The sequence below is a fragment of the Dasypus novemcinctus genome, chromosome 7 (genome assembly GCF_030445035.2).
Source record: "Dasypus novemcinctus isolate mDasNov1 chromosome 7, mDasNov1.1.hap2, whole genome shotgun sequence".
Lineage (NCBI taxonomy): Eukaryota > Metazoa > Chordata > Mammalia > Cingulata > Dasypodidae > Dasypus > Dasypus novemcinctus.
The window spans coordinates 80,880,611-80,904,507 of NC_080679.1; the positions used below are offsets into that span (position 1 = coordinate 80,880,611).

The 23,897-nt window shown below is 39.3% G+C and overlaps 1 protein-coding gene and 1 pseudogene across 5 annotated transcripts in view; both read right to left on the bottom strand.

Moving 5' to 3' along the window:
- The window catches only part of B3GALT1 (beta-1,3-galactosyltransferase 1), a 617,370-nt gene that overhangs the window by 263,426 nt on the left and 330,047 nt on the right, over positions 1-23,897 (bottom strand). The gene's annotated exons all lie outside the window — the stretch shown is intronic.
- Positions 7,679-8,272, bottom strand: LOC101438618 (cysteine dioxygenase type 1 pseudogene; annotated as a pseudogene).

Below are 23,897 nucleotides of genomic sequence, written 5' to 3' on the forward strand. Positions count from 1 at the left end.
GGGAGATAGTGCTGCTCTTTTGCACTTTCTTTCTTTAAAAGTTGGCAGTTCAAACAGGTTCTGGAGTGCTTAGAGTGAAGCTACTTATTAAAAAATAATTAACAGTGAGATCATCACAGGCAATTTAGGGTTTTAACAAAAGAGGTCATAGAATTTTTAGAGTTTGAAAAACTCTATAGGTGAACTTGAAGAAAAAATAGCAACAATGAATAGGAAATGAGGCACAATAGTTAATGTCCCCATTGGCCTCAATTAGGCAACTACCTGCTGTTTTGAATACTGATCTCTTTAGACCTTCTTTTGTTAAATACTTTTCAGGACAAAAGTAAGCAATAGCCACCCAAATTAAATGATAACATTTTATTTTTGAAGCATTAGAGAGGCATATTCTCCTAATATTATTAGCATTTACTTTATCTAAACTTCTTTAAACTTTATTTCAAATTCACAAAAATGAAAGAACAGTAAAAGGCAGCTCAACAAGTTATGGAAATCTACTCCTAAAAAGTTCTTTTTCAGGCACTTTTATCTCATCTAAGTCCATCTGTGAACTCATTTGTTCCTCTAGTGTTCAGAAAGACACAGAGATGAACACAGATTAGTTAAATGACATAGTCAAGGTCTCCATATTAATGAAAAAATTGAAGAGAAAAAAATGCTTAATTGTATTCATATCTCACAAAATAAAACCCCATTTTAAAAGTCTCATTTATAGATATTTCTTTCATTGAATAGGAAAGGTGTTTTGTATACATGCTGAGCATGTGCAGACTCCCAGCTCTTAATGAAGGTGAGGTCATTTTTTATTTTCTACACACACACACACACACACACACACACACTCACACATGGGCATAAATATATGCGTGTGTGCATACACACATACACATGTAAAATTCTTCTCTATTCTTAGAGTTTTCGAGCCAAAAAATGTATGAAAATGTACCACAAAGTAATGAAGGAGAAGCATGCATAGCATTAAATATTTATTGAGTACTTACCACATATTAAAAGCTATGAGGGAAGTGGACTTGGCCCAGTGGTTAGGGCATCTGTCTACCACATAGGAGGTCCGCGGTTTAAACCCCGGGCCACCTTGACCCGTGTGGAGCTGGCCCATGTGCAGTGCTGATGCGCGCAAGGAGTGCCATGCCATGCAGCGGTGTCCCCCGCGTAGGGGAGCCCCACGTGCAAGGAGTGTGCCCGATAAGGAGAGCCACCCAGCATGACAGAAAGTGCAGCCTGCCTAAGAATGGCACTGCCCACACGGAGAGCTGACACAACAAGATGACGTAACAAAAAGAAACACAGATTCCCGTGCCACTGACAACAACAGAAGCGGACAAAGAAGAAGACGCAGCAAATAGACACAGAGAACAGACAACCAGGGTGAGAGGGAAGGGGAGAGAAATAAATAAATAAATAAATCTTTTTTAAAAAAAGTTATGATAGTCATTGGTGACAAAGATGAATGAGGCACACGTCTCAACCCAAGGAACTTCTGTGATGGAGGCGGACAGAAGGTAGGAGATGTGAGAGACAGAAAAATCTGTAACTAATATGCAGTAAGGTGAACCACATCCAGACAGGAAAAAACCCCTTGGCAAGTTGTCTGTAAGGCAGGCATCCTGAGCTGACTACAGATTCTTGACAGCAATAGACATGTTGGAACTTTAAGAAGACTATCAAGGGATTCATCTGTAATGACTAACACACAATTCAGAAAAAAAGTAACTGCCATTTATTAAAAGCCTACTTTACATTCATTTTCTCTAACTCTCACAATCTTGTAAGCTTGCTCTACAGACAAGAAAACTAAGCTTCCGAGAGGTTCAGTGAGACTTACATAATGTCCCAGCGGGAGCATGGCAGAGCTAGAATTCAATCCTAGATCTATCCACAACTCCACACTGCTCAAACAAGAACAGGCTTGTCTGGCCTTGGCTCTGCTGATCCTCTTCACTGTCTTCTGGCCTCTCTTTCTCAGGTTGTCTGTTCTGCAATTGGCTGCTTCCTTGTTCCTGCACGCCTTTGCCGTTGGTAGATTAAGTCACTCTTGGCCGCTGAGATTGTGCTGTGTGCAGCCTCTATCAAAGGCTTCAAGGTTTTGCCCTCCATCCCCACACACAATATGCTCAGCAAAATGTTGGCTTCCTGCTCTCCTTGTTAACCCCTGTGTGGCTCCTGGTGGTTTGGTTGACCCTGCAGCCTTCTGTCTATTGTGAGCATTCAGTATTCTCTGTAGGATCAGTGTGCTGGGGCAAAGGGAAGGGATTTATTCTACTCCCTTTGGCAGGAAGAATTGCTTCTTTGTCAGGGTTAGAGTTGAAAACAGATGCCCCTTTGTGCAGTGCCATCATACTTCCTGGGTTACACCATTAATGTTTCCTGGGAAGCAGAAGCTGCAGGGTTATTGCCGAATAACCATTTAACTTCACCTGGTAAGTCTTAGATGGTCCTGTTCAACTGCACTATTGAACTCTGAGTGCGATGAAAGTAGGATGCTTCATGAACGGAATCTTCAGCAAAAAAGGGCAGAGGTCAGTCTGTTTTGTTTAACACTATGCATTCAATGTGTGCATGGCACATAGTAGGCATTCAAAAAAGCTTATTGAATGAATGCGCTAGAAGCAGCTGATGTGTGTATGCGTGTTTCTTCCTCACAGATCTCCTTTACACCCTGGATGGAAAAGCATAATTCTCTGTGCTGCTTGCATAGGCTAAAATATAAATTAGGTGATTGGACTGTAAAGAGCAATGGGCCTATAGGGAAAGCAATGAAGATGTAGAGTTTCCAAAAGGGAAGAGATATTGGTGGAATAGGGAAGAATATGGGGAAGGTCACTAAAAATAATTATAAGGCACTTGTGATGTGTGGTCTTTGATGGGTAAAGAAGGAGTTACTAAGAGCACTCACTCAACATGAACAATAAAGACCAGAAGTAGTTTTTAGGGTAAGAGTAATACTGACTAACTAGACTCAAATCCTTTCAAAGTCAGTAGCAATTACAAATAAAGTGGCTATTTAACCCTCTCTTTTATGCAAACACATGCATATATGTGCACACACATATACAAACACACACTTTCTGCTCTTCTAGGTATATGTTTGGGTATGCATATAAAGCTAATATACCATTTCTAGGAGAGACAAGTTGGCAAGAGAAACAGTGGGGCAACTATATTCTGAGTTCCCTGGTAGGGCTGACTGAATAAAACACTGAGACCACTTTTCTCATTTATAGTCTTGGGATGATTTATCTTCTTGATTTACCTTCCAGAAAAGGCTCTGAGAGGTAAAATCCAATACCTGTTTGCCATAGGAATTTTGTTTCAAAGCATAGAGAACACATTTTGGTTTGTTTTAGTTAAGAAACTGGCTTATCTCTAGTTAACATATTTCCATTTAGATTTACTTTCAGGGAAGGAAAAATAAAATGCCATTTAAAAACTTAAGGGGTCTATTTATGAAAAGGGGTGGGGTGGTAGAATTGTATCCATAGGAACCAAGTCTCTATCACAGGCCCTGGTGAGTCAATAACCATTTTTAGCTCATACTGTACTCCTAGAATAGGACTATGACGTTTCAGCAATTCAAGTGCTCTCAGACCTATTCTCATCCCTTCTGCAATTTCTAGTCTGGTTAGAGTTGACCATGGGCTTGATGCCTCCCCTGGACAGGCAAGCACCAATGGCCATTGATTTGTCTAGTGAAGAAGATGGTAGGTGGGTCATGAGGGTGGGGAGGAGTTAGGCAGGGCAGAGCCCAATCCAAAGTCAGGCAGAATACCCAGTAGCATGCAGTATAAAAGGGGATAAGCTGAAGTATGAGCTGATACAATTAAATTGCAGAGATCAGATGAAATAGAGTTTCCAAAAGGGAAGATGAATCGGTGGAATAGGGAAGAATACGGGAAAGGTAACTAAAAATAATTATAAGGCACTTGTGATGTGTGGCCTCTGATGGGAAAAGAAGGAGCCATGAAGAGCACTCACTCAACATGAACAACAAAATGAATTTGGTTAAATTGTACATAATTTTCTCCAAATACAAGAAGAATGTATAGATCAGTGTAGAGTGAAGGTGAGTGAGAAAATTTCATATAGAAAGAGGTATTTGCACTGTACCCTAAGGAATGGATAGGGTTTGGTCATAGAGGGGATGGGTATAGATATGTTTCCTGCAAGTAAGAAGCAGAAGGATAGATGAGACAGTGAGGAGTTTGTGTAGAAGAATAGTTTATGATGCATAGGAAAAGAAATTAAAGTTGTACACATAGCTTGGGACCAGATAAAATCTTTAAATGATGATGTGAAGAGTTTTAACATAATCTTACATGCAGATGGGGGAACCATGAGAGGATTTTTAAGCAAGGCTATAACATGATAAAAGTGGAGTTTTATAAGATCAGTTCAATAGTATTCAGGATGAATTGAAAACATGGGAGACCATGATAGAGGGATGGCTGGTTAGGAGGTTTTGATGGGACTAGGATGACTAGCACTGACACTGGAACAAAGGATTATACTGATGTGAAACATAGTGCAAAATTACTACAAGGGACGAATTAGAACTGAAACAAAGGATTACACTGATGTGAAACTTAGTGCAAAATAACTACAAGGGACGAATTAGAACTGAAAAATTCAGGTGACTCCAAGATTTGTAATATGGAAAACTAAAAATACAGTGGAAACACTATAAAAAATGGAGTGATAGGGAAGAACAAAGTTTGGAGAACAAACTATGAGTCCAAGTGGACTTTCTGAATCTGAAATGGCAGGAACATATCTGATTGGAAATTTTCTCCTTTAGGGAAGACATCAGGACAGGAAGTAAGAGGAGAATGCAAGTCAGAAGATATACATTTGAGTCATCAAGTGATGACTCCTAGTATAATTATGGTACTCTCTCAGGAGTTTCAAATTTTAAAGATAACTGGATAAATAATTTGAATAGATATATTGCATCATTATTCTCAGAGGACCCCTTTGTCTTTCTCTTGCATTTGGCTATTCTGACCTGAATGATGAGGAAGAGACTTGGCACGAGAAAGAAAGGAATGCTGCCTTCGGTTACCATCCAGATAGTTGCCTGCTGCTGTTTCTGAATTTATCTCTTTCTGGGCTTCCCATATTTCCTGACTATGCCCAGCCCAGTTCTACAGATGTGGGAGAAATTCTTCGTGTCAGATGTGCTGGGCACCATAAGAAATACAAGGGAAAAAGAAAACAAACTCAAATGTATATAATCTGGCTGGGATTTTAGGAAATTTGAGTGTAGATGTGTAGGGTCTCTACTTGCCCAATCATGTAAGCTGTATGGGGGTATCTTCATGGGGAGTATCTTTATATATATACACACACACACATATATATATACACATATATACATGTTCTATTAGAAAAATTGTGAACTTACAAAAAGTTATGTATAACAACCATAATTCCCATATATCACTCTCCACCAATACCTTGCATTGTTGTGGAACATTTGTTACAGATTATGAAAGACATCTTTGAAATATCACTTCTAGCTGTGGCCCATAGCTCACATTTGGTATTTTTTCCATATATCTTCCTATTATTACCACAGTCCTTCATCTACCACATGGTTCGCTGTGTTATACAGTCCCATGCCTTGCAGAATCCATCCAAAGTGTACACTCAGGAGGTCTCACTTTCATCACAGAGTTGTGCAGTCATCATCTCAGTAAAATTTTGAATGTTTTTCTTAGTCCAAAAGAAAAAAATCCCATGCCTTCCCAATACTGACCCTTAGCATTCATACAGTACCTTCTTCGACACTGATGCAAGAATATTATAATATTGCTGCTAACTCTAATTATTTGTTACACTAATTGTATTTTCCCATGCATCATCATATTCTTACCTCCTTATAATAGTTCTAATTCACAGAACAACATTCCTGCATTTGTACTTTTAAACACAATCCTCATCTTTGAGATGTAGAATGAAAATCACTGAGGTTGAGAAAGTACATGTCCAATATAAGTTGGCTTTTCTACCAGGTGCCCTGAGAAGAATTGATTCCAATAAAGGCAATTTTCCAGTATCCAGAGATGAGGACACTGAGTGTCAAAGCAACGAAGTAAGACCAATTAAACTAAGCCAAATGAATATTACATATATTCTTCTCAATAAGAAACCCTCTGGAACACTCTGAGGACTTAGTGAAACAGCAAGGTGTAGTGAGTGAGTCAAGAGAAGAAAAAATATCATGTTTCTAGGTTAAGATTTTGTAAATGATGCCAAATAAAATAAAACTCGTTAATAATATCCACTCCACTTTCAAAATTCATTGTAGGAACTGTTACATTTATAACAGATGATCACTAACTAGTTCAATGCTATTACTTTCTTTCCCTGCCATTTTTTCTTTCTTTTTCTTTTCATAAGGCTGAGTGGGCCCTCATTCATCTTTATTGGGTAAATGGCCTCAGAAATGTGCCAATTCACATTTGTTTGCTGCATGCATTTTTATAATCATCTGATTTTCCACTGCTGTGGCTATAAGTTCAATGTGATGGTGACTGAGGGTGGGGGTGGGAAATAAAGCCAATAACAGCAACCAAAAAATGTCTGCAAAAGTGCTACAGCTCTGTCAGCAGCCCCTACTTGTGGGTAGGTGGGTTAGACAAGTGGAAATCAAAGTGGGCAGGCACTAGGAGAAGAGGGAGAGGGGAAAGAACCAGGTAAAAATAGAATAGTTCCCTCTTACTCCCTTCACTCCAGGACAGAGCTCCTTTTTCTGATTAGGAAGACAGATTGAGGTGAGCTTCCCAGAAACCTCGGGTCCTAACTATGATAGACGAAAGAGTCTAAAACAAGGAGATATTCCATTTCTTTGCCCAATCTTGGTTCATTTAGAACTGCTCTTGAATGCTCTTGTTGTTGTGGTTCAAATTCAGTTTTATTAAAATTATTTGGCAATTTTGGTAGAAGTACAAAGTCTTTGTACTTCTATCAGAGGCCCTAGTGAGTCTTTGACTTTGTATTGGACACATTAGACATAAGTTTATGTTTTGGTTTGTTGCAGGCTTGGGTACTTGTACTATTTAGAAATACTTTCTAAATCCCCTGCCCTGCATTTCATTACCTAATGGCAAAATGCCTTAAATTTCTCTGTCTACAATAACCTATTAATAGAAAAGGAATTTGTAAAATATTAATATGATTGAAAAAAATAAAATCCACAGATTAAAAAAAATTCTCCTCAAATATTACGAACATACAAAATATATTAAAGACATGTACATTTAATCCTCCAGGTAGCAAGGCATGCATCTGATGTCTGTATTCCTTGTTTTTTATTTTTTGCTAATTATAGTTTGGAGCTCAAAGAGAATCCAAAAGCTATAAAAACCCTTACTGACATTCCCAGTATGGGTCCAACAGCATTAAAGGACAGAACCAGGAGAGCACTTGATTGGGCCTTTAAGATCACAAAGACTTTTTCCCTTAATGAGACTTTTATTCTGCAGTAGCTCAGGATGCTATTTGCTCACTTAATGCCTTACACTTAGCATCTGCCCTAGAGTAGATCTAACTATTGGCTTATATAAGAGTATTACTGGACAACAAATGGGAGGCTTTCCCCTCCATAGCAAAATGTTCAGCAGACATAACGTAAAACTTTAGAGGGGTTCGATGCTCCTTAGTTGTCCTCCAATGAACGTGAATTTGTGAATGGAGTCCTGATTCCAAATTTGCTATGGTCTGTCATGTGACTTTGTTATGTCCTGTTCTTTGCTCAACAGCGTGGCATGTATGAAAAGGTGGACTGTACAAGTGAAGGCTCACAGCAAGTCCCATATGGCTGATATTCTCTACCCAATGCAAGCCAGTGGAATCATTGACATAGGTATACTAGTTTTCTCTAAAAATTCTTTCAGATTTCTTGATCATCTCATTGGATTTTTTTATCAGGCCAGGCAAATAGTGTCTCCTTTAGATTTCCCTGTAGCATCTGTTCATAAAGCAGTGGAAATCGGTGTGATTGTGGATACTGCTGCCATGTCCTTCAGCCCCACACAGAATCAGATTAAATTTTCCATTTCCTTGATCCACAAGATTGAATATTCCTGTACTGATCAAACTTTGGGTACACTGCCCACTGGGCAGGGTCACTCTCACAAGCTTCCATGACGGCCTTCACCTCCTCAACATTGACCTCGTCGCAGGTGAAGAGCTGGTGCAGGATGCAGTCATTGGCCAGGGTGCATGAATTTAGCACCTCCATCAGCTCCATGCTGAACAGTGCTGGGTGCACGCCTCACTGCTGGGTTGCAGTGAGGAATTAAGTCAGTCGCAGAGCCAGGGATGAGGGACTCTTGCTGCCGGCAAGACAGCTACACACACACACACACACACGCACGCACGCACGCACGCACACACGCACGCGCGCGCGGACAATCCCAAACGTTTGAGTGCCAAAATGTAAAGAAACCCTTGCAGAGATACCTAGAGCCCCGCAGCCGTATGGCGGGTCTGGGCTCACAGAGGGCAAGTCATGTACACTACTCAGGACCAAATCTGCTCTTGGGTTTTTATTAGGTCTGTGGCAACGTTTTTGGAGGTTGTGGTAACTAAGACTAGCTTCTCACAATTTGTCCTCAGGAGATTTAATTCACTATATTTATACCAAACCATTTCTTTTCACCAAGCTTCAGTTGCCTTTCTACAAAAAGTGGATCAAAAAAGATAGTCTCAGGGCTCTCTTTCAACTTTAACATTCCATGATTTCAGAAAGCTAATGGAAAGATTCAATAGGAAAGGGAATTCAGGCAGATACCATTCACCCGCAAGCAACTTCCGCATTTTCATTCATTGATTTTTAAAGCATTCTCCTAATGGCAAACTAAAACCAACATTTCACATCTGTTACAATCCTCTCCACTCTCTTGCCAATTATAAATTTTTATTGTTATTATCTGGGGGTAGAATTAGTGAAACAATTCTAAAACCAATGAATCATTATGAAATGTGTCAGCAACTTAGGCCTCAGTGTAGCAGAGTCTGTTATTTCTGACAATATCCACAATTTGCCCCATCTGATTTCAGAATTTGATAGTAAAGTATTTTATTTTGTCTGTATCACCTTGCTGGTCTAAAAAGCTTTTAATGTGTTCACCAAGTACGATGAGAGTGCCACAATGATGGGGAAGGTTGTTGGTATGCGAGGAGTGGGGTGGGGAGGTGGGGAGTATACGGGAGCCTCTTATGTTTTTTAATGTAAAATTTTTAGAGATGTACACATCTTTAAAAAATACAATTTACAAAAATGATGGGGGAGGAGAGTGGATTATATGGGAACCTCTTACATTTTTTAATGTAACATTCTCTGTGATTAAAAAGGTGTAAAAAAATAAACATGGGATATCTGAGGTGAAAAAAATAAAAAAAAACTTTTAAGGAGTTATTAGAGAAGAATGTATTCAAAATATTACCAAGAATTTTAAAATTTTAAACATTACATTGCATTATAGAAATTCTTTTTTTTTTTTTTAGAATTGCTAGAAAGACTTGGAAGGGCTAATGTTTTAGTTTTATGGAATTTATTGGCTCATGGTTTAGAGGCTAGAAGGCTTGCTTCCTTCCAGCTTGGTATCTTTTGACTGGCCAGCAATCTTTGGGACTCCTTGGCTTTTCCATTACATGGCAATGAGCATGGTGATGTTGTCTTTCTGTTCTGTGTTCCTGTTGAGTTTCAGATTCTGGCTGATTCCAGTGGCTTCTCTCGCTGTGACTTTCTCTTTAATACCTCCAGCAACAGGATCGAGATCCATTTTAATTTAGCTGAGCCACACCTTAACTGAAGTAGCTTCATCCAAATGTCCTATTTATAATGGGTTCACACCCCCAGAAATGGACTGATTAAGAACATGTTTTTGTGGGGTACATAACTCCAAGGCATCACAGCTATTAAAAATAAATCAGATATACATTGCTGTGGTCTAGGACTCCTGTGAAGAAAAGCTGAATAATTGGGGGGGGGGGGGGGGGGGAAGAAAAAGATAGGATGTGGAATTTTTTCAAGTCAACATTCTTTATCTAAGTTCTTTATCTAACTTTATCCAAGTTCTTTATCTATCCTTTAAACTCATCGCTATATGCCATTCCCTAGTAAGGGACCATGACATTATATTGGGCTTCAAATTTCGGGGAGTTCTGGATCACAGAGTGTTTCAACAATGGCAATGGAGGGATACTGGTATGGGATACCAATGACAGATGATATATGACTGACAGGGAGCTGTACAGAACATATGTCCAGGGTGCATGGTAATGTTTGGATATACTCATAGTGGCAACAATTAAAAACCACAGTAGGGGGGGTACTGGGTTCCCGGCCAGTGGTGCTCTGTCGTGGTCCCTAGGGGAGCAGCGACAGTCTCCCAGGTACAGTGGTGGGGACCGGGAGGGAGTGAGGGTTCAACAGTGAGCCCCTGATACTAATGACTATGCTTGTGAGCTGATAAACCCAAAATAATAACAAGGCCTAGAGCAACTTTGTGCCTGGGAATTTCCTTCTGTCAGCCTTCATGTTACTCAAATGTGGCCAGTCTCGAAGCCAAACTCAGCATGTAAATGCAATGCCTTCCCCCCAGCGTGGGACATGACACCCGGGGATGAGCCTCCCTGGCAACGAGGGACCACTATCAACTACCAACTGATGATGCAACTGGAAAATGACCTTATACGGAAGGTTCAATGCGGATCAGCAGAATATCCATGTCTACATAAAATACCATGACTTTAAAATGCTGTTTGACCTAAAGTAAGGGGGAAATGGAAAGGAGAAATGAGTTTATATGGCTACGAGTTTCTAAAAAAGAGTCTGGAGGCTGGCAGAAGGTTTGCCCTCATGCACAACTGAGCAGAGTCAGAGAGACAGATAAAGCAGATACAACCCCCAGATATTGGTTCCTTTGAGGGCTAAAGAGACCCATGGGAGTTATGGTCATGGCCGATGGGGTTAACTACCAGGGCAGATGGCCCCTCTTTGGAAATGGTGTTTATGTGTGATGAATCTGGACTCAGATGGGATCTCCCTTCATAAGACTTTCATGCTAATGTGCTGGAGGTGCAGTTAATGTTGGGGTTTAAGATATATTTAGGGGATTTGAATCTCTGGACTGACAATGTGATAGCCAGATCCTGAGCCTCAACAGACTCCAGCACCTACAATCTGATTTATTGGACTTACCACACTCAGCTAAGATGGAGGTGAAGGACAAACACCACACCATGGAGCCTAGAGTGATTACAACTGAAAATGGGAGGATTGCATCCAGCATCCAGGTGGAATCTGAGCCTCCTCTTGACATAAAGGTGCAATGGACACAACCAATCCAGTGTCCACATAGAAGAGGTGGCATTGGATTGGGAAAAGTGGACATAATGGACAAAGGGTATGGGGAAAGGCAGGAAGAGATGAGAGGTGGAGGCGTCTTCGGGACATGGAGCTGCCCTGGATGGTGCTTCAGAGGTAATCACCGGACATTGTAAATCCTCACAGGGCCTACATGATGGACTAGAGGAGAGTATGGGCCATGATGTGAACCAATGTATATGAGGTGCAGAGGTGCCCAAAGATGTACTTACCAAATCCAATGGATGTGTCATGATGATGGGAACGAGTGTTGTTGGGGGTGGGGGGAGAGGGGGGGTGGGGGGGTGGGGTTGAATGGGACCTCACATACATATTTTTAATGTAATATTATTACAAAGTCAATAAAAAATAAAAAAATAAAAAAATTAAAAAAAAAAAAAAAAAAAAAGATCAAAAAAAAAAAAAAAAAAAGAACATGTTTTTGTGGGGTACATAACTCCAAGGCATCACAGCTATTAAAAATAAATCAGATATACATTGCTGTGGTCTAGGACTCCTGTGAAGAAAAGCTGAATAATTGGGGGGGGGGGGGGGGGGAAGAAAAAGATAGGATGTGGAATTTTTTCAAGTCAACATTCTTTATCTAAGTTCTTTATCTAACTTTATCCAAGTTCTTTATCTATCCTTTAAGCTCATCGCTATATGCCATTCCCTAGTAAGGGACCATGAAATTATATTGGGCTTCAAATTTCGGGGAGTTCTGGATCACAGAGTGTTTCAACAATGGCAATGGAGGGATACTGGTATGGGGTACCAATGACAGGTGATATATGGCTGACAGGGAGCTGTACAGAACATATGTCCAGGGTGCATGGTAATGTTTGGATATACTCATAGTGGCAACAATTAAAAACCACAGTAGGGGGGGTACTGGGTTCCTGGCCAGTGGTGCTCTGTCGTGGTCCCTAGGGGAGCAGCGACAGTCTCCCAGGTACAGTGGCGGGGACCGGGAGGGAGTGAGGGTTCAACAGTGAGCCCCTGATGCTAATGACTATGCTTGTGAGCTGATAAACCCAAAATAAGAACAAGGCCTAGAACAACTTTGTGCCTGGGAATTTCCTCCTGTCAGCCTTCATGTTACTCAAATGTGGCCAGTCTCGAAGCCAAACTCAGCATGTAAATGCAATGCCTTCCCCCCAGCGTGGGACATGACACCTGGGGATGAGCCTCCCTGGCAACGAGGGACCACTATCAACTACCAACTGATGATGCAACTGGAAAATCACCTTATACGGAAGGTTCAATGCGGATCAGCAGAATATCCATGTCTACATAAAATACCATGACTTTAAAATGCTGTTTGACCTAAAGTAAGGGGGAAATGGAAAGGAGAAATGAGTTATATGGCTACGAGTTTCTAAAAAAGAGTCTGGAGGCTGGCAGAAGGTTTGCCCTCATGCACAACTGAGCAGAGTCAGAGAGACAGATAAAGCAGATACAACCCCCAGATATTGGTTCCTTTGAGGGCTAAAGAGACCCACGGGAGTTATGGTCATGGCCGATGGGGTTAACTACCAGGGCAGATGGCCCCTCTTTGGAAATGGTGTTTATGTGTGATGAATCTGGACTCAGATGGGATCTCCCTTCATAAGACTTTCATGCCAATATGCTGGAGGTGCAGTTAATGTTGGGGTTTAAGATATATTTAGGGGATTTGAATCTCTGGACTGACAATGTGATAGCCAGATCCTGAGCCTCAACAGACTCCAGCACCTACAATCTGATTTATTGGACTTACCACACTCAGCTAAGATGGAGTTGAAGAAGGACAACCACCACACCATGGAGCCCAGAGTGATTACAACTGAAAATGGGAGGATTGCATCCAGCATCCAGGTGGAATCTGACCCTCCTCTTGACATAGAGGTGCAATGGACACAACCAATCCAATGTCCACATAGAAGAGGTGGCATTGGAATGGGAAAAGTGGACATAGTGGACGAAGGGTATGGGGAAAGGCAGGAAGAGATGAGAGGTGGAGGCGTCTTTGGGACATGGAGCTGCCCTGGATGGTACTTCAGAGGCAATCACCGGACACTGTAAATCCTCACAGGGCCCACTGGATGGAATGGAGGAGAGTATGGGCTATGATGTGAACCAATGTATATGAGGTGCAGAGGTGCCCAAAGATGTACTTACAAAATCCAGTGGATGTGTCATGATGATGGGAACGAGTGTTGTTGGGGGGGGGAGAGGGGGGGTGGGGGGAGGGGGTTGAATGGGACCTCACATATATATTTTTAATGTAATATTATTACAAAGTCAATAAAAAATTAAAAAATTAAAAAAAATAAATAAATCAGGGGAAGTGGACTTGGCCCAATGGATAGAGCGTCTGCCTACCACATGGGAAGTCTGCGGTTCAAACCCTGGGCCTCCTTGATCCACGTGGAGCTGGCCCATGCTCAGTGCTGATGCACGCAAGGAGTGCCATGCCACGCAGGGGTGTCCCCTGCACAGGGGTGTCCCCTGTGTAGGGGAGTCCCACGTGCAAGGAGTGCACCTCGTAAGGAGAGCTGCCCAGTGTGAAAGAAAGTGCAACCTGCCCAAGAATGGTGCCACACACTGGGGAGTTGAAACAACAAGATGATGCAACAAAAAGAAACACAGATTCCCGGTGCCACTGATAGATAAGGATAGAAGCAGTCACAGAAGAACACAGCGAATGGACACAGAGAGCAGACAACTTGGAGAGGGGGGGAGGGAAGAGAAATAAATAAAAAATGAATCTTAAAAAAAAAGAAAATCAGGGTGGTGAGCATATGATGGTCAATTCTGTAGTCAAGCTTTCCTGAGCAGCGGTGGGTACCAGAGTCCAATTTAAAAGCACCTTAAGCCTTGCTTCCCTCAACAGGAGTTTTGCTTAATGATAACAAGAGGAACAGATTGTGGTAGAAGATAAAGAAGGCTCTTGGCTAGTATTCTCTGCAGTAATGTATTCAGAATAAATGGGAAACATATTGAAAAATATTCTGAAAGTGAAGTTTCAAACTTCCTGGTCAATATTCAGTAGTAATTAAGCACTGTAGGTGAACATGGTTCTGAGTCAGAATGGTGCTAAAGTTAGAGAATCTCAATACATTAAATTTTGGAAAGAAGCCTTCTATTTAGAAGAGCAAGAAAAAAATCTATTAAGAATATACAAGTCAGTATAAAAGCTGATAAAATATTTTTAAGATGAACACAATAAGTGAATTTGAAAGATGTTTCTTTAAGCCACTCTGTGTACAGGGCCTTTTTAATGGACAGTGATGTGAGTCAAATCAGTGCTGGCTCTCCTTTCAAGTCCTCCAGGAAATAGTACTTTCCCACCTTTTTAAACCCAGATAATAAGGGTTTATTTTTTTTTTTGTCTGTTTGTATTGTATGAGTAAGAGCTTGTTCTCTGTCATCTGAAATATCTCCAACTCGTTTATCAATGTTCTTGCTTTAGATCCAACTTCCAACCATTAAAAATTGACATTCCAATCGCTACCCACTTCTGTAAGTATCAAAACAAATAATCAACATGATAGAAAAAATAATCGCTGCTAACAATTCCAAATAACATCCTCAAAATTCTAAACGATGAGCTCTTGTAGTTATTTTGTTTTATTTTACATTTTGGTAGGATTTTGCTTCTCTTCTCACTTCTTTCCCAATCACTAATCTCACCCAATTTCTAGACCTTGACAGTCCATCCATGAAAAGGGGATGGAGGTAATAAGGCAGTTCAGCTCTCCAGTTCACATTGCACAAAGAGCTATAGCCATAAATGAACTGCTCCCACAGACCAGTCTGTATCCGGCACCTTAGGTTCTCAGTCCTATGAAAATCATACTGCCATTTACCTGTACATTATATGCTTGTAAACAAGGTTCAGTTTAAATGAACATCATGAAAGAGAAAATTTGTGGAAGAATGTGTTATATTTGGAAGAGTTAGGTATGCCTGGCATCTTCCATGTAGTATAACGACTGCAGTGGAAGGGGTAATGGCATGTTTGTCTGTGTACCTCTTGAGTAAGTTCACACAGTCATCTTTTTCATCCTCTCCTTTTTCTGCCATCAATTGTGGTCAGCATCCCACAATCAGGTATTTCTAATTCTCCAAAGACTAATTTTGTTTCATTCTTTTCTTTTCTTGCCTCTACCAAGTCACGTGAGGCAGGGGTATGAGATTGCAAGTAATGCCAGTGTACCTCCATGACTGATTAAGCCATCAACAATGCCATGTGATGGATGATGCTGAAAACATGATGTCATGGATTGTGACCATCCACATTATGTGCCATTTCTAAATATGGTTGGTGACAGCAGAGATAAAAGGAAGAAACATCTTGAACATATTTAAATCATTAACAAAGAGTGAAGGACAGACTTTGAATTTCTCAATTCTTAATGTAGGCATATAATGTCCCCTAGTACTCAAAGACACATTTAGTAGGGTACATTAGTTTTATATTTCCTTTGTTAAACTGAGAATTCTCCAAATGATATGTAAACAAAGCTTATCTTACTTGCATGAAGAATTATCTTCATATAACCTAACCACAGTTTTATGTTAAAAATATTACAAAGTAAACTGCAGCTCCAAGCAAATCCTTCATGGGTATATTCCTTACATATAGTAATGGTCTTAGATTCTTATGTGGAGTAATGATGCAGGATGAGCCCTCAGAGAGCACTCACTCAATTAAACATTTTATATATCCTACACATTATAGTGTTCCTTTATTTATGCACCTTCATACCTATTTATTGCAAATCTAATATGAACCCATGTTTTAGATGCTGGGAGTACAACAGTGTGAATAAAATATGAAGCCCCTGTTCTTGTGAACCTTATATTCTTTAGGAGGGATACAGATACTAGCAAAAACAATCATAACAGAAGCAACAGTGACAAATACCTCAATAAATATATACATTTAATATGTTAAAAGAAAAAATAAAATAGCATCTAAGTGAACACGGAGTGATGAGGTGCAATTTCAGATTGGGACATCAAGGATGGCTTCCTTAATAGGGTAGCATTTGAACAAAAACCTGAATGATGGTCTCAGGAAGGATATATTTGAGAACCACTGAAAGAAGGGTTATATTCAGATGGGTTGTTTTTACACAACACCAACCAACAAGACAATCATAAAATTAAGTCAACTATTTGGTCTAATAAACATGGACAAAACACTGATTTGTAGTCTGAAATTTTCACTCTTCACTCAGGTTGTTTGCATGGCATGTGAGTACACACTAAGACATAGCCTTTGATTCACTGGCACTCAGGGCAAAATAAAATGGCTGCCTGGGGCCCCTGATGGAGAGTAATCTTTGTGATCACCACCCTTTTTGATTCTAGAATTTCATCAGAGTGTGATAAACACAGGGAGTATTTGGAAACAGTGATTGCTATTGAACTCTATCTCCCCGAGTCCACAGTGAGAGGAAAAAGCTGTCACAAGCCAGCAGGATGTCTGCAAACTAGATGGTGCTCACAGTGATCACTCAACCAACAGAGATGCATTTGAGTTATTTGAAACTTTTATAAAAAGTCATTCTGCTGCTTTATGGAGAATGGGTACTCTTGAGAAAGAGTAGAAATGGGAGGAACAGGCATGTGGAGGAAATCAGGAGCTCAGCTTTGAGACACTGACAGCTAAGTGCTGAAAGCACTTGGATATGAAAGCCCAGGGCTTATGTGATGAGTCAGGGATGAAGATATAAATGTGATACGAGCGCACAGATGGCATCTAAAGCCATGGGACTAGATATGATTACTCCCAGAGAGAGAGAGAAAGCAGATAGAAAATAAGAAGAGGCCCAGCTTCAAGCACCCCAACAAGGAGAAGGTGTCAGCAGAGTAAACCAAAACCAATTGCATTACAGGGAAACCAGGAGAGTATGATGCCAGAAATGCAAATCAAGAGATGACAGTGTTCCAAGAGAAAGGGAATGCCCAATTTTGTCAAATATGGCTATGAAATGAGTAGTAACAGTATTATTATTATTAGTAGTAGTAGCAGTGGTAATAGTAATAGCTAACATGTATTGTAGGCTTATTATCTGCCCAAGGCTGTTTTACAAGGGTTATATCATTCAATCTTCCCAATATGCATAAACAGTAGGTACGGTTATTGTCACAGTTTTATGGACAAGGAGACACTGGGCAGAATATGAATACGGAGCTGTTTGAGTAGAGCAGTGTGGAAACCTGGACTAATTGGGATGGTTTGACAGTATGTACAAGCCCTACTTGCTAGCATTTAGAATATTCAGTAAGTGATAGCTATTATTAAAATAGGGCTGATTAAATTCTATTGTAATTATTCTTTCAGATGACCGCCTTTCTTGATGAACTATAGGTACTTTGAGGACATATACTCTATTTTTTATCTCTGAATTTCAACCTTCATCCCAATTTCTACCATCTGATAAATTTGAATTAGTGTTGATTAGGGTTAAGATTAGGAATACAATAATGGGATAAATTCATTTAAATGACTTTATAGATGGATAGAGTTTGAATTGATAGAAAGGTCAAGTATAATATCCCCAAAGATATCCAGACTATTACTGCTGAACTCAAAATATAAAATTTTATGAAATAAATCAATATATGTCCAAAATGTTCATTTATAGGATGATAGCTCTTTCTGTGTAGATCAGAGTTCCAAAGCTCAAAAGCGGACAGAGGCCAGGTCACAATGGAAATGAGTAGGATGAGTCAGTTTGAAGCTTTGGCCTCTGGAGAGTGGGGCACACTGGAGAGAAGCCAGAAATTGGGAATTTTTACATAAAATCTCTCTGCTTTTAAAACTGGTATCTAATTCAATACTTTGAAAATATTGTTCAGTGTAAATAATATAAATCTGTGGGATACAACTGCACCAAGGGGCTGTAGTTCATGACATCTAATGTGCACGATGTCAATCCACCTCACTGAGAATTAATTCAGGGAAAAACAAGTCAAACTTATAGTAAAACAAGTGAATTTATGAATTTTTGATAGGTTTGTCAGAATTTTAGATAGTAAGACAGCTGATAGGTTAAAAGCAAAAGCCACAAGGGAAAGAAAATATGGATTTCAAGTCCTTGAATGTGAGCAGAAAAAGAAAACTAAGCTGTCATTATTAGTCATGAAGGTTTATCGGCCAGAGAAATTGTGTGATCCAAGGAAAACCTTATTGCATGGGGGTGACTCTGGGGACCACCGGGAGATGTGCAATGTGTTATACCTCTCCTCTCTCCCTGTCTCCACTCTGAGGTGACAGCCTTAGGCAGCATTTACAAAAATGAGGAATGCGAGGTCAACTTTTTCTAAGGAGGAAAAAGTATCTTCTATAGTCAGGTAAATATTTTATAATGGCTTGGTATATCTCACAGCACACTGCCTAGATCAAAAGAATATATCTACAAAAATGTTATTTGGAACACCTTATTATATAAAACTATTTCCTTTTGCAATGCTGACAAATAACATGTGAACCCATCACTTAGTCCTAATTTTTTTTTTTTTTTTTCATTTCAAATTATAATGTCTCCCAGGTAACCTCAAAACCTCAAAAGAAGCTTCCTTTCATCCACTTCCATATATCACAACTGTGTTTCCTGGTGAGGTCTTTGGGGTTTGACATCAAGGGAGTACGGATCTGAAGTGTTAACCATATTCAGGGACTGGCTAATTCTTCAACGATTTTGATGTCAACTAAATAATTTCTTTTGATCAACAATGGCAGCAGAATGCCTTGTCTCTGGATCTGTGGAATAATACATCATTTACACACAGATAGACCAAAAAAAAGCTCATGTATTCTGGAGAAAGAAAAGCAGTATGTAATTTTTAAATTATATTGTTGGTACAGGTTACTTTATTGGGTTGCATGAGTAAAAGTTAGGGGGAAGCTGATTTGCCATAACATTGTCCATCTATTCCTCTGTCTCAGTCTATGGTAATCATTTTGATAGAGCTAATAACATTATATGTAAAATAAATGTGGAATTTCAATTTAATCAAAAAGTTATTATGAACAATGTAAAGAAGTTATCCAAAAGAATGTATTTACTTATTGTGTTTCTGTTTTGACTGAATGACCTTTATAGGTTTGGTACTGATTTAAAAAAAATAATTTCAATAAATCTCAAAGTTCAAATTAACAGAATGTAAACTGATTACTAACATGAAGATTGATTCTGAGGCACTAGAGAGATAGGTTGTGTGATGTGCCTAGTCTTGTAATTATTTAGTACATAATTTTCAAATGTAAAAAAGATTTAATGAGCAAGTGTCACTGGAGAAGGTCAGCTGGCTTCTCACAGGGTAGCTTTATAGTTGTAAATTTGCCAAAGTACAGGGCAGTGTTTACAGAGGGCTGCATGAAAGGTAATTTTAGGTCCAAGAACAAACAATTTTTATTTTCATAGTTACATATTTATTTTCATGCATCATAGGGAAATAGAAGTAGCACACTAATTTCAGATTTTTTAGGCTGAGGGTCAGTTAAAAACAAAGGTAGAAATTGATTTAAAGCCAAGTTACAGAAAAATGTTCAGAAAATAATGCTATTCAGGTAAGGCAAAAAAAAAAAAAAATCACGATAATGGAGAGGAATGATTCCTTAAAGAGGTTCTGTATTTTAGAGTGTTCTCATATTAACTTAATTCACGTATGAAACCAGAATACAAATTTATTAACTTATGATGAGAAGTAAAACATTTGTAAGCAACTAAAATTCTTACTTATGTGGCCAATAAATTGTCTGCCTGTAGGCAGACCTTGAAATTAAAACAAGGAAAAGTTATGTGAATGATTATAAGTTTTAATAACATCAGGTAAAATATGCCAGTTCATCCATCTTCAGAATAGGTCTGGCCTTGTCAATGGGACCTTCACATTGAAGCACAAAAGTCCAAAATTTCCTATCTCCTGGACATTACATGGATGGACTTTTAGGACATTTGCTCCTGTGACTCTTTCTTCTACGCGTTTTGTTAGATGACCATTTTGCTCTTCTGGTTGAATAGATGCACTAACATTCACCATGGTTACTGGAAAGTCATGACTAAGAAGATATTTTACCCTTTTAAGGAATCATTATGCACCTCTGCTGCAATCCATCAGTTTTTGCATATGCTATGTAACTCAGAGAGGTTACTCTTACTTTCTTTATATCTAATTCATGGTAGGCTCCAAATGCCAACAACACTTCCTGGTGAGCCCTGTACTCTTTCTCCTAAACCATTTAGCACTATATCAGTAATTTTCTCAGAACAAATAAATTTTCCCACTAAAGGATCTGAAACCCATCAAATGTCTGATATGACAGATTACCACCTTAGTTGTTTGAACACATCTATAATAAGTAAATATCATCAGTAAAATATAGGCCTTTACTACTTATCAGCACAATGAAGACTGCAGTAGCATGCCACCAAATTTCCAGTTTAAACAGTTTGTCCCTGGCTATCTCTCCTTTCTCTACTTTAGTCAGTTACATAAAAGTTGAAAAGAAGATTTTGAGTGCATTCTTACAACTATTTATACTCACTGAAAGGAACTACAGATGAAGAGTGCTAAATCCAATTAGCTAGCTTGTGTTTCACTTTTACCATGCTAAATAAATCCTGTTGATCACCGTGGATCAAGATGAAACCTGGAGGATAGGTATGTCCATAATATGTCTTCAAGGTAGAGTAGGGGTTAGAGATACAACCTGAGTTTTTGATTGTATAGGATCCTGACACAGTAAGCCAAGTTTCCAAATAAGGGGAATGATTATAAAAGCAAGCACCTCAACTCTGTCCCCCACAGTTTGCTCTCATATAGAAGTAGATGGCATTAAAATGCAATCAATATGGAATTGACATACAAGCATCTCTGTTGAAAGAATTTCAGTTTATTCTCTCCAATTCACAAAAGAATATCAGGTTAGAAAAATCACTTGGGGTCAAAATCACAAAGTGCGTTGTTGAAATGAAAAGACAAGCCAACAAAAAACACATATTGCAAAACAAAAAATTAAAGGACAGCTTACCAGAAAATGTAAATAACTCTCAAATTTCAATAATAAGAAAACAACTATCCTAGGGAAGCAGATTTGGCCCAACAGATAGGGTGTCCGCCTACCATATGGAAGGTACAAGGTTCAAACCCCGGGCCTCCGGACCTGTGTGGTGAGCTGGCCTACGTGCAGTGCTGATGCATGCAAGGAATGCCGTGCCATGCAGGGGTGTCCGCTGCATAGGGAAACCCCATGTGCAAGGAGTGCACCCTGCAAGAAGAGATGCCCAGCCCGAAAAATGTGCAGCCTGCCCAGGAGTGGCACCACACACATGGAGAGCTGATGCAGCATGATGACGCAACAAAACGAAACACAGATTCCATGTGCAATTGGAATACAAGTGGACACAAGAAGAGCACAGAGCAAATGGACCCAGAGAGCAGACAACTGAGGGGGGGCGGGGGCATGGGGAAGGGGAGAGAAATAAAAAAAAAAGAAAAGAAAACAACTATCTTAATTAAAAGAAACAATGGGCAAAGATCTAGACAGGTATTTCACCCAAAAATAGAAGCAGGTGGCAAAGAGCTGCATAAAAATTTATTCAATATATCAATCCTTGTAGGAATGTAATTTAAATCACAATGAGATGCCATGACATACCTTTTAGAATGACTCAAAAAAATCTGATAACACAAAATGCTGGCAAGATACAAAGCAACTAGAACTTTTATTCATGCATTCCTGGTGGGAATACAAAATAGTACAATCACATTGAAAAAGAGTTCGGTAGCTTATTTTTAAAAGTTAAACCTATACTTATCATATAACCCAGTCACTCTACTTCTAGGTATTTATTCAAGAGAAATGAAAAACATATATATCTGCATAAAAACCTGTGTATGAATGATTATAGCAGCTTTATTCATAACTGCCAAAAAACTGCAAACAATTCAAATATCAATTGATGAACGGGTAAGCATATTGTATTATATTCATACAATATAATAGGAATAAAAGTAATGAACTATTGATACCTATGGCAATTTCGATGAATATCAAATGCATTATGCTAGAAGAAAGATGCCAGACTCAAAGGACTATATACTATAGGATTCCATTTGTATGTCATTCTGGAAAAGGCAAAATGATTGGGACAGTAATCAATTAGTGGTTTCCAGTAGCTGGAGAGGAAGAGAGGGGATTATCCATAAAAGAGCATTAGGTAGAACTTTTCAGGGTGATGGAAATATCCTATGTCTTTATTGTGGCTGTCGTAGTTTGCCAAAAGGCTGCCGATGCAAAACACAAGAAATGGGTTGGCTTTTATACAGGGGGTTTATTGGGGTAAACGCTTACAGTTCCAAGGTTGTGATATGTCCAAATCAAGGTACCACCCGAGACGCTTGCTCAGCAGAGTCAACTACTAGTGATGCTGGTGTCTTGCCACTGGACAAAGAGGCATTTGGCAGGGTTCATCTCTTCAGCCTTAAGCTGCTCTGAGCCCCTTAGGGCCTCTTTCCCTCCCTCTGTGCTTTGGCAAATCCAGACTCCAGGACTTCTCTCAACCTCTCAGGAGTCTGTTTTTCTGCAGTCCTCCCTCAGATGGCAGGATCAACATGGCAGCTTCCTTTCTCTATGTGTGTTTCTGTTTATATAAAGCTCCAGTAAGAGGGTGGAGATCCAACCTGAGTCATGCCTCACTGATGTAGTCCAGTCAAAAGGGCCCTACACCCACAGGAATGGATTATTTCAAGAATATCATCTTTTTTTTTGGGTGGGGGGATTCATAAAATAACTGCAAACTGTCACAATGGTGATGGTTACATGACTGTATAAGTTTGTCAAAATTTACAGAATTATACATCAAAAAGGGCAAATATTATTTTTTAATAATATAAATTAATGCATGTAGTTGTGTGAATTACATGTAAATGAAATCTAAAAATAAAAACCTCTGATTTAAACACACACATAAGTTCACAGATGGAATTACTTGCATCATGGAGACCTGAGACTGACCAACCCTAAACCATAACTAACACCAACAGCATCTATGTCATTTTATGCTTGATACTGTAATGTGTTCTGATGGGTCAGAGAGCTGTTGTTTGGTGTTGGGAAAGGAACTGAGTGAATATTACTTTTTCTTAGGTTCTTTTTCACCAATTGGATGAAAACTGAGGGTGTACTATTAATTAAACAAATATTTATTGATGACTTATTATGTTCTAAGCTTTTTTTTTTCCTTTTTAACTTTTACTTTTAAAGATGCTTTAGAATACATAAATGTTACATAAAAATATAGGGGATTCCCATATGCCCCATCCTCACCCTCTCCCGTAGTTCCCCACATTAACAACATCCTTCATTAGTGTGGTACATTAGTTACAATTGATGAACACATATTGAAACATTGCTACTAATGGTAGAATATAGTTTATATTATAGTTTACACTCTATCCCACACAATTTTATAGGTTATGAAAAAATATATAATGGCCT